We start from the raw sequence: 11,350 nt of genomic DNA, 5'->3' as shown, positions 1-11,350 counted from the left end.
TCTACAAATGTTAATTCATTTATTCTTTGCAAGCACCCAGATGTAGAAAATAAGACCAGGAAAGGTTGTCACTTTGTTCTGAGATCAAAGCTAATAAGCTCCAGAGCTGGTGTTCAAACCCAGGCCATCTGGTTGTGGAGTATATGCTCTGCCTGAAATGTATGTGAGTAGCAAAAATCTTCATGAGCAGGAAAAAAAAAAAAAAATGTTGATGTATTTATTTCAAAGGAAATGCTCTTTCTGTTGTGTCCCCCTTTCCTTCCTCATTCAAAGCAAAATGTTCTAAAGCAAACAGTCTTTTTTCACACCTGAGAGAGCCAGGAGGCTCATTTTTGGTTTGGCAATCAAAATGGAAGAGGAAACGTGTGTGGTTTCATCACCGGTGTTTTCGGGGCGTGTGCTCTGCCTGGTCCTGCCTGCCTCCCAGCTCATCTCGCTGGGGACCCCCTTTCTCCAAGCTTTGCTGCCTCAGGTCGCAGAGACTTTTAACAGTCTGTCTTTCCCCTGCATCTCTGGGTCACGGACCAGCCTTTCCTGCAATCCCGCCCAGCCAGACTTTGAGCCTCGACGTCTTCTTAGGCCCTCCCCTCAGTCAAAGCCTTGCAATTAGGACTCCGACCTCATCAACTGCAACTGCATCCGAATCCCCAGAAATCGCAGCTCCAGGTCCTCCATCCTGGGGTGAATCCACTGCCTTTCTGGGTTTCGAATGTTAGGCGCTTGACTACACGTACATTTCAATTATCTGCGAGGCTGGCGTCAGAACCCGACAGACCTGCCATTGGTAGCCGTGGGACCCAGGGCAAGTTACCTAACGTCTCTGACTCTCAGTTTCCTCATCGTGGAGGGGATTGATATCCATAGGGTGGCCGCGTGGATCGAAAGAGATAAGGGCAGAGGCTGCGCCGGCACCCTTGGGTTCTCTTCGGTCCCTCTCGGCAATAGGACGTCATACCTGCTTGTCGGTTTCCCATTTTCTCCTCCAGCTCCGAGGGCTGGGAGGGCGTCTTGGCGCCACGCTCGGAAAAAAGCCCCTAGGCACCCTTAGAAAGTGAGACCCCTCTCCGGGCTCCTGGGGCTCATTCGTGACAACCCGGGAGAGCTGAGATAACTTGCTTCGACCCTAACCCTAAACCTCAGCCCCGCGGTCCCAGATGGCTAAAGACTCGGGGTCCGACGGAGGACCGCCTGAAGTCTCTGGAGGAGGGGGCTGGGGAAGAAGAAATGGAGTCAAGAGTGAGCCCGCGCTCCGGCTTGCCTCCCTCCCCCAAGGATGCTCTCATCCCGGGGCCCCCTTCCCACTCGGACACCTGCTGCCCGGCGTCCGAGGCAGGGCCTCCCTCCGCCAGGCGGGCTTCCCGGCCCGCGTCCCACCTGCGCGGCCGCCCCCCGCGGGCGAGGGCGAGGGTTGGGGGGTGATCCCGGCACCCAGCCTTGGGGGCCGCCGCCGGGCTCCCCGCCCCCGCGAGGTCCGCGCCCCCGGCCGCGCCCCCCGGCCGCCCCGGCACCCCTCTCCTCCCCCGGCGGGCTCGGCGGAGCTTTGTACTCACATCCGGGGCTGGGTTTTGCTTTAATGCGAAACGTAATTAACCCGGAAAAAAGGGCCGAGAGACAAGAGAGAAGGAGGGAGTGAGGGCTCGGGGGCAGAAGAGCAGGAGGAGCCAGAAGCCTCCGAGAGTTTGGCGGCGACAGAGACCACCTCCCGTCCCCTCCGTCCCCCCGAGAGAGACGGCCCGGAGGGCCCGAGAGGCGCTTCCAGCCGGATGTAACGCGCGCACCCTGCCCGAGCCCCGGCCCTGCGCGGCGGGGTAAGTGGGGCGCCCGCGCCGGCCGGGGCGCGCGCCTCCGGGGCCGGCAGGGAGGCCGGGCGGCGGGTGAGGGGGTGCCCACCTGGGGATCCAGGACCCCGGGACGGGTCGCCACCGCCCCCAGCCGCCTCCGATGGCCCCCGGGGAGCCCGCAGTGTAGCACCCCCCCTTCGGCCCTCGGGAGCGTCCGGGGTGGCCAAGGTCGCCGCCGCCAGGGGTCGGGCTGCGGGGGTGGGGCCGCCGACTGGGTGGGGGCGGGTGTTCTGCCGAGCTGCGATTTCTCACGTTTGCAGCGGCGAAACTTCTCGGCGGGTTCTGGCGCTGGGGTAGCCGCCCTGCAACGACTGCCCGGGCTGCAGGTAGGGGAGGCAAGCGGACGACGTCCAGGCAAGTCCCCCGGGGCACGGATGGGGCCTCGGAGACGCATCTTTCTCTTCCCCTGTTAGCCTTATTCCGTGGCAGGCCTAGAACGCTCTCCAGGGAGATCCCGCCCCTGCCCAGTGGGCCCAGCCTGAGCGCCCTCGGGCTTCTGGACCTGCGGGCTCTGGGGTGACTTGGAGGAAACGGCCCTAAAATGCAGGTGGGGTGCTAGATTGGGGAAAGCAGGCAAGGGGATCTGGCTGGCTGTCTCATCAACTTCTTCCCCTCCACCTTACACGCTTCCCTCTTCTGCTCCAGTTCTAAAGACTATTAATGCATCGATTTAAAAAAATAAAAAAAGAGGAAAGGGAAAAGAGAGGCAGTGTAGGAACGAAAAGTGTGCAGACACGTCCAGAGAGGAGGCGCGGCCGGGCCGTCTCCCCCGAGGCGGTCACATCTCCTCCCCAGGCCAGCCCTGCCCCCAGTCCCTCGCGGGGAGGTTTCCCTTCCTACTTGGTGCATCTTCCCCTTCTAACTCCTCTCGCGCCCCTCCCACCCCGCTGTCTTTCTTTCGGACTCCAAATGGGGATTTTCGGAGGAGAGCAAACAGCGGAGCAGGGGGAGGGGACGGGCCTTCTACCGGGACGCCAGCTGTGGCTCCTGGCGGAAGGGGGAGGGGGCGCCTCGGGCCGCCGAGGGGTGGGTGCGCTTGGCCTGAAGTTCCAACACTGTACTCCTGTTGTGTTCAATGTATCTAAGTCAGCCACCCCTCCCCGCCGCCGCACCCCACCCCCTCCCCTTTCCTCCTTTCTGAAGCTTCATCATCTTTCTTTCTTGGGGAGCAAAGCCTTCCGAAACAGTAAGGCCAAAGATCTGGGAAGAGTAGTGTTTGTTTTCTGTTTCAGTTACATTCAATGGGTATTTTTTGGGTAATTAAGACACCGAAGACGGTGCTGAACAAAAGATAGCCTCTGTCTTCAGGGGGCTTACCACCTGAGGGGGCCAGAGGAGATCCACCGGTATTTAAAACAGAGTGCAGATTGTGAAAATGGAGATCCAGCATGCTTTGAGAAGCCAGAGGCTTTAAATTTTTTTTAAATTAATTACTTAATTTTTGGAATTAATGTTTGCCTGTGCTGGATCTTCCTTGCTTCCAGGGCTTTCCTCCAGTTGCGGCAATGGGGGAGGTTGGCGGGGGGACTACTCTTCTAGTGGGCTTCCCCTTTCGGTGGCCCCTCTCCTTGGGGAGTCCTGGCTCTAGGGTGCAGGGGCTTCAGTAGTTGTGGTTCCCAGGCTCTAGAGCAGAGGATCAGTGGTTGCGGTGCAGGGTCTTACTTGCCCCATGCCATGTGGGATCTTCCTCAACCAGGGATCGAACCCATGTCTCCTGTACTGGCAGGCAGATTCTTTACTACTGAGCAACCAGGGAAGCCCAAGAAGCCAGAGGCTTTTTAAAAAAAAACCCAACTTCATCCTTTTTCAGATATTAGCCTTCTCTGTTGTGTCCCACTTGAATGCAGGTGACTTTGGCCCTAGCTTGTCGTCTAGACTCTGTGCCAGCCTGGTGGTGTATGACATCTGCTAGGTGCTAAGTAAATGTTTGTTGAATGAATGAGTGACTGCAAGCACAGGAATTGTGTGCCCTGTCCAAATGGGAGAGCGCAGTGTGAAAGTGCCTCGGACTGGTTCAAGCGGGTTTGTGAGGATTTATCTCTGATGTTGCCTTTGGACCTAAGTGCCCTTTGCCCTCTTTGTGAGCCCTGCTTTTGTTTTTTTTAATTAAGTCTCATATGGACAATATATAGCTGATACTTTATTTTTTAAATATTTTATTTATTTATTTTTGGCTGCGCTGGGTTGCTGGGTGTGGGCTTTGTCGAGTTGCGGGGGGCAGGGGTTACCCTTTGTTGTGGTGCAGGCTTCTCATTGTGGTGGCTTTCCTTCTTGTGGAGCATCTAGAGCCCAGGCTCAGTAGTTGTAGTGTGCGGTTGGCCCACAGCCTGTGGGGTCTTCCAGGACCAGGGATCGAACCCGTGTCCCCTGCATTGGCAGGTGGATTCTTAGCCTCTGGACCCCCAGGGAAGTCCTAAGCCCCGCTTTTGACAAGTGTGTGTGGCACTCCTACTGCTGGGAGACTCGCTCACTTCACAGGTGGGTGGGTGTTCACCTGGGTGTGGGTCAAGAAGCCACCTGCCCTTTGGTGGAGAGTCTGCAACCCTTCTTTTCTTTTGCCATTGGCGCTTGCTTCTCTCTTCTGTATAAGGAAGTGGGGCCTGCAAATCCCGTCATGTCATCATAGTGTGCTGAACTGTTCTCAGCTCAGTATTTCCCCCTGAGGTTAAAATAAATACTAGAGATATGCTGCTTTTGGTTGGTGCGTGCTGGTGGAGCAATTCTGCAAAAAATGAAAAGGGCGAAGCTTCAGCGCTATCACCCAAGCCCCTCTGAACAGCCTGCCTGCTGGTTTGCCTGTTATTTGCTGTAAGTGCTGGGTCACTAAGGAGTCCAGATCAGCAGGGATGGTTTTCGGATGTGCATTCAGCTGGCGCTTTGTGGATCTCCGGTCTTCTTCGTGGGGCAGGTAGACAGGTGGGTGATGCCCCTCACATTAGATGTTACTGTGGCCCCAGTGCAGTAAATATCTCTTTGGTTTCCCTGAAACTGTGGCGTTGCTTATTCCGGCTGACATAGTCCTGGCATTTGGAAAAGATGGTCTGGGTGCTGGGACGCTGCTTTTCCCTGCCTCTTTCCTCCTCCACCACGAGCAGCTGTTGTTGTTCAGTTGCTCAGTTGTGTCTGACTCTTTGCAGCCCCATGGACTGCAGCAAACCAGGCTTCCCTGTCCTTTACTGTCTCCCAGAGTTTGCTCAAACTCATGTTCATCAAGTCAGTGATGTCATCCAACCACCTCATCCTCTGTCATCCCCTTCACCTCCTGCCCTCAATCTTTTCTGGCATCAGGGTCTTTTCCAGTGAGTTGGCTCTTTGCATCAGGTGGCCAAAGTGTTGGAGCTTCAGCGTCGGCATGAGTGAGCACTTGGGGTCGCCTTACTTTCAGTTTTCCGTGCATCTTGGTGAGCTGGAGAGGACTCCGGTGGTCCCATCTGTTAGGCTTTGGAAAGGAAGAGAGCAGAGCAAATATTGTAGTGCAACAGCAAGAGAAGATTGCTAGCTCTGTCTGATAGAAGCTCATCACTGAGCCAGGGAATTGGCCATGGTGGGGCGATGGGGTAGGAGGGATGGGTCTCCACAGGCTGGTGGTTGGTGCGGTGGGGCAGTAACTGGAAGACTCCACTGACCTCTGAATCTTGGGTTGCTCTGCTCTCCCCTCCCCTGGTCCCTGCTGGTAAAACCATCCACCCTTTTGGGCTTTATAACTTCTCTCTCTCCTGGAAGCCTTTTCTTTATCCTTGACCCCCATTGATTAAATTGATGTGCAGAAGATTAAAGACTGAATTGGGCTCTTTCTTCCGGGGAGGTGGGGGAGATCCACGCCTGCTGGGACAGGAGCTTCCAACATTGCCCAGGGCGGCAGGAGGCTTTCAGGTCTGGACCTTTGTGCCAGTAGAGGCAGGCCAGCTGAGATAAAGAGAGTGGGAAGTGAGGTCCCCTTCTCCTTGAGACACACGATAGTTAAAGGGCAAAGGTGAGGGCTTGCTCTCCCATCATTGCGGACTCCATTTGGCCGTCCACTTGCAGAGAGCATCTATGATACCTCCCTCCTCACCCTCACCCCCACCCTCCCACCACACACCCTCCCCCACAAACCCGGGCTGAGCAAGAGGTGGCTCCAGAGTCCCTTTCCTGGCACCTGATTGCAGGCCTGGGTCTGTGAACCTGCTGGGTGACCTGGCCCACATGGATCCCATGGATCTCTTGCACTTTTTTCAATAACTTCTTGGAGAAATTTATAGGTGAGAAATATGATGGTTCTCCGAGGAGAACATTCAAATGAGACAGCTCGTTTGAATCCTTGTGAAAGATTCCAGCATCACTGCTTTCTCAGTGGGATTTGCTTACTGATATTGGAGGGCTGGAGTCAGTCTGGCAGCTGTCCGCCCTGTTTAAACTAGTGATGGGAGTCATATACTGCTTGTTAGGCACTCCACACCTACCCAACCACACACACACACACACACACACACACACACACACACACACACATTTACCCAGTGCTTTGTCTTTACCAGACCTCCTGTTAAGCACTTTTCACACATTATTTCGTTTAATCCACATGGCAGCCTTTGAAGTCAGTACAGCAGTTCTCTCCATTTTACACACGAGGAAACAGACCCCGGAAAGTTAAGTCTCATCTGTCTGGCTCTGAGACCCACGGTCTTTCCCTTTACCCCAGCACGTCGGTGAAGTCAGCACACCCTCTTCTTGCAAGAGTTTCATCAGATGCACTCTAACCGACTGATGGCTGTCATCTGCACATCCTCTGGGCCACACCCAGCTCCTCCTCCTTCCCTGCTTCCCGGGATGGAGCCCAAGGCATTTAGACTAGCAGGCTTAGGCTGTTTATACTCTCCCAGCACCTTGCAAAAGGCTAGTACCTGGGACAAATAAGGATGCCCTCTTTGCTGCTACCATTAGGAAGCCCTACAGAGAAACTGAACTGTTGAATCTTCTAATTGAGGGACTGTCACATTCTGAAAGTGGAAAATCTCAGTTTCTACAGGTTATTTATAGCCCCCGCCCCCACCCCCCACCCCTATCCCCTTGGCTGCTTCCAGTGCTGTGAATTCCCTGGGGTTAGGAACCTTGAGTCAAAGGCAGACCTTTGCTTCCTGCCAGCTCCATCCAGCAACCACATTTTCTCTGAACAGAGATGAGGCTGTTCAGAGAGATCATGAGTATGTAAAATATTTTGTCATTTTCAGTATCAGTATTCAGTCATTTCTGCATTTTCCCCAGCATTCCCCCCTCGCCCGAAAACTTTCCTTGAGTGTTTCTTGCCTCCATTCAGGGTTCTCGGGTCCACTGGGGACTGGGCACCTTTTCCTCCCCTCCCCATTCCTGTGGATGTCTGCATTCCTCAGCCTGTTCTTCCGCTGGGAACGTGTTCTCAGGACATTCCCTTCTCTCACACATTATTCTCCAGCCTCAGACTATTTGGAATGTGCTCTTATGACAGTTTCAGAATGCAGTGATATTATAGCCATAGGAAATAGATGTTCCCACACTTTCAAAGTTGGACTCTTTGGCCCAGTCTCAGGGCTGGGTTGCCAAATAGATGTTGCTTGTGTTGTTGTTATTATTGCTGTTGTGTTTTTACTGGGTCCCTGAGTGTTGCTGGGCCCTCCACAATGCACCCTAATGTAGGCTGGAATATTGAAACACAGGCGACCTCTCTGATCGTCTGGCCCAGCGTTTTCTAACTCCACAGCCCAGTTCCTGTCTGCTCATTACAGCCCTTGCTGAGACCTCTGATGTCATTTCCTGATTCACTTTCTCCTGTAGAAGTTTAGCAATTTCCTGCGGTGTCCCTCTCGCTCACCACCGATGCTGCCGTCCCCAGCTCTATCCTGGAGGGTGACAAGACAGCACAAGAAACACCTTCCTGACTTTTTTCTGAAGCAGAATCCTTGGAATTCCCTGTCCTGCTAACACCAAGTCACGTGAAAGAAAAATCTGCAAATGTACAAATGGATGAATGTATTTTTTTTTTTTTTTTTCAGTTCTGAACTGCAGGAGATTACAGTGGATTATTTCATCCTGGGACCAGTACCGTTTAAGGCTTTATCTCTGATATCACTTCTGTCGTTTGTATTTATCTCAGAAGTATCAGACCAATCAGGCAGATGACTTTCCCTTATTTCCCTCTATTTTTTTTTTTCTGTATCTTCAAACCCATGATCTTAAAAATAAGACATCCAGTACACTAAGCCGGAGCTTTCATGACTTAATAGCTCTTTAGCTTTTCTTTAAAAACTCTGTTTATCCACCTTTTCATTCATTTGTCTAAACATTTAGCTTAAACACGTCAGTCTCATCTCCCAGAGTTCAAGAAGGAAAATTCCACTGGGTCGGGGGGGGGTGGGGGTGGTGGTCTTTGTTGGGGGTCCTTGCTTCCCTTCCCCAGAGCACTTGGTGGGCTGTCTCACAGAGGTCACAGAGGCTGTATCACAGAGGCTGTGTCGCAGAGGGTGTAGCAGCAGCAGGAGCGAGGCACTGACTTGGCTGTGAATCTTCAGCTGACCCCCAGGACAGGGGCTCCTTTTATGAAGACCAGAGAGCAAAGAACCAAACCCACAAGGGAAAGAAAGAGCCTCTCTTAGAGGAGGTTGCAATAGGAAGTAAGAAACCCAACTAGGTTGGAGGGCGCCAAAGCCCTCTGGGTAGGTACCAAGCTTTTAAGCAGTTGTGATGGGTAGAATAGGGCTTTATTAGATTTAAGACTTTGAAACACCAAGAAGTCCCAAGAGAGCTATAATTTAAGCATGGTTTTGCTTCTTTATGGACTCTGGAGAATTGAGAAATTTTTTCTCAGCTTCAAAACTTCTACACTGGGGATGGGGGTATGTGTGGAGTTAAATAGCTTTCCTCTCTGCTAAATAAAGTAACATGTACTTCCTGTATAAAAATTTGGAAAATATGAAAAACATACAGATGTAGATAAAATTTGCCCATGACCTATGGATAATAGCTGCTAATATTTTAGTGTCTGGATGTCAGTCTTTTTCTATCCAAATACAGAAATATAAAAACAATATTCAGAGGCCTTGGGTTCATATTCAAAATTGTGTTATTATATCTTAAAGCTTATGGTGAGTTTTTTCCTAATTTATTTAAAATTATGTGAAAACATAGTTTTTTAAAGATTGTGCAGCATTTCCTTATGTGAATATTCTGTCACTTCTTATTACCTAATCATTGGAATGTTCAGGGTATTTCCAACTTTTTGTCACTATAAATTCAGTTGTAGTTGCTATCTTTAATCTGTATTTGCATCTTTGTTTATTTACTTGGATGGAATGCTGGAAGTAGAATTATTGGGTCAGAGGGTATAAACTGTGCATTTTTGTTTCGTATTGCCCTCTTGTTTCATATTGCCAAGTTTCTTTCCAGAAAGGTTGCTCCTCCTGTCCTAGGTGTGTGAAAATTCTAGGCGGTGTCCTCAAGTAGATTTCATGTGTTTCCGGCCTCAGCCTTCTTACTTTTCTTCCCCACTGGTGCATCAGTCTTCTGCTGGGACATGTTCTACTTTCTTGGGGTCTTGGTCCCAGGGATCTATTATATATATATATTTTAAATTAAAAAATATTTATTTATTTGGCTGTGCCAGGCCTTAGTTGCAGTGCCTGTCCTGTGGTTTCCTGATTAGGGATCGAACCCAGGACTCCTGCTTTGGGAGTGTGGAGTCTGGACCACCAGGGAAGTCCTAGTTATCTGTTAGATATTAATGAGCCTGATGAAGATGTCAGTTGCCTCAGTTCCTAGGGGACGATTTTATTGGCTTGAATCTCCTCCTGTGACAGAGCCCAATGCCCTGGAAGGAGCAGTGGAGCGACGTTTGGGACAGGGGTGTTGCCCGATGCGCTCATCTCATTGGAAGGTGGGCAGCCGTTGACTACTTCTCCTGACCTTTATCTCATCAGTGGGCAAGTGTTGGCCAGGAATTTCGGGTTAGGCCAGGTTGGCATTTAACTCATTTTCTGCTGCTGATCAGTAGGCAAACTCCACGCAAAGTCCCTTTCTTTCTAAAAGTTTCACTTTTATCATGAATTAAATATTTAACATATTTTCACCTGCAGCACATACTTGGAAACTTACAAGACACCTAGATTATGTAAAACTTGTCTCTTTTACTTTTCATTATGAACCAGTATTTTCTTACTTGGATTATGTGAAGCCATGTTTTGGTTTTGTTTGACGTGTGTGTGTGTGTGTGTCTGTGTGAAAGGGAGAGAGAGGAAGAGAAATGGATTGTGTGCACACATAATTTTGATTTTCATTAAACAAAGTCTAGGAAGGAAGATGAAGCAGGAAGTGAACATGAGAAAATGTTCTGCCTCCCTGGCGTCGTTATATATTTAAACTAGCCACAGTTGAAAATAAGAACATTCAGTGTATGTAGTGTAACAATATGTTGCTGGCTGCAGTGTAAACGGATGAAATAATTTTAGAAAGCAATTTTGTAATGGGTGTCAAGAGTTATAAAAGATCATAACTTATGATCTAGTCTTATTATGACTTAGAATTTATGTGGTATCCGAGTGCAAAAGAAGAAACAACGTATAAAAACATGAATTTTAGCATTAGAAAAATTGGATATCATCTAACTGTCTAATCCTGGAGACATGGTTTAAGTAAATTATAGTAAGTCCAGTCCAGTGATGTTATGCAACCATTAGAAACACTGATTATAAAGACAGGGTAGGAACATGGAACATGTTTATGACATAATTGAAAGTTTTAAGAAGGTTGATTATGTGGATAGGGGCATGAAAAAGCATGCAAAAGTGTAAACGATTGGCTGGAGTGATTTTTTTTAATGCCAGCATTGTTATATGGTGAGTTTTGCACAAACAGAAAACACTAGGGAGGTTGGCGTGCTTTGGAAGGAGAGGGTGCTGAAGGGGGTGTACTGAGGGCCCTTCCTGCACACAGTTTGCCCTCCGTGCGTTGAGCTCCTTGCTAGGTGGTCTTGGCATTGTAGGTGGAGGGGCTGGCCTGAGCGAATGCTGCCTGGTCGTCTGACCCAACAATGAGAACACTTGCCATGTTGTCCCAAGAGATGGGACCGGAGTCATTGTCTGGTTGAGGGTCCCAGGATACCGAGTGTGTGTGTGGGGCAACTCCTGGGACGTATCCCCCAGTGTTGCCATTTACCTTTTATTTTTACTTTGGGGAACTTGGTTAAAATGAAGAGTTTACAGGACAGGCTAGACTGTTACACCTGAGGAGTGTCATGAGAGCTGGAAAGGACGTTTTGAAGGGGTGAGAGTATGTGCGTGTTTCATCAAGGTGTCCTTCCCCTTTACGGACTGGGGGCTCTTTCTCCCCTCCAGGCCAGATGGTTGGGGCTGGGCCGGGGGCGTGGGGGGCTGGAGGCAGAGTGAATTGTCTTTGAGGAGCCTCTGCGGGAAAAAGGGGAGCAGCCCCCGGAGACTTGGTTGATGATGGAGGAAGGCTGAAGAGGTAGGTAGAGGGGATTTGGAGTCAGGGGTGGTCGGCGC

The 11,350-nt window shown here is 50.7% G+C and overlaps 1 protein-coding gene across 4 annotated transcripts in view; it reads left to right on the top strand.

Moving 5' to 3' along the window:
• The window catches only part of PLEKHA2 (pleckstrin homology domain containing A2), a 64,602-nt gene continuing 54,811 nt past the window's right edge, over positions 1,560 to 11,350 (top strand). The window contains exon 1 of one of the 4 annotated variants that reach the window (XM_018041997.1): positions 1,560 to 1,808. The gene's annotated coding sequence lies outside the window, so the exon portion shown is untranslated. Of the gene's footprint in view, positions 1,809 to 2,068; positions 2,196 to 11,350 lie in introns of those variants that run through there. The other 3 variants (XM_018041994.1, XM_018041996.1, XM_018041995.1) reach the window with 3 other exon arrangements.

Source organism: Capra hircus, chromosome 27 (genome assembly GCF_001704415.2).
Source record: "Capra hircus breed San Clemente chromosome 27, ASM170441v1, whole genome shotgun sequence".
In the NCBI taxonomy this organism is placed as follows: Eukaryota; Metazoa; Chordata; class Mammalia; order Artiodactyla; family Bovidae; genus Capra; species Capra hircus.
The sequence above is the reverse complement of the archived record's forward strand: the minus strand, read 5'-3'. Positions and strand labels throughout refer to the sequence as shown.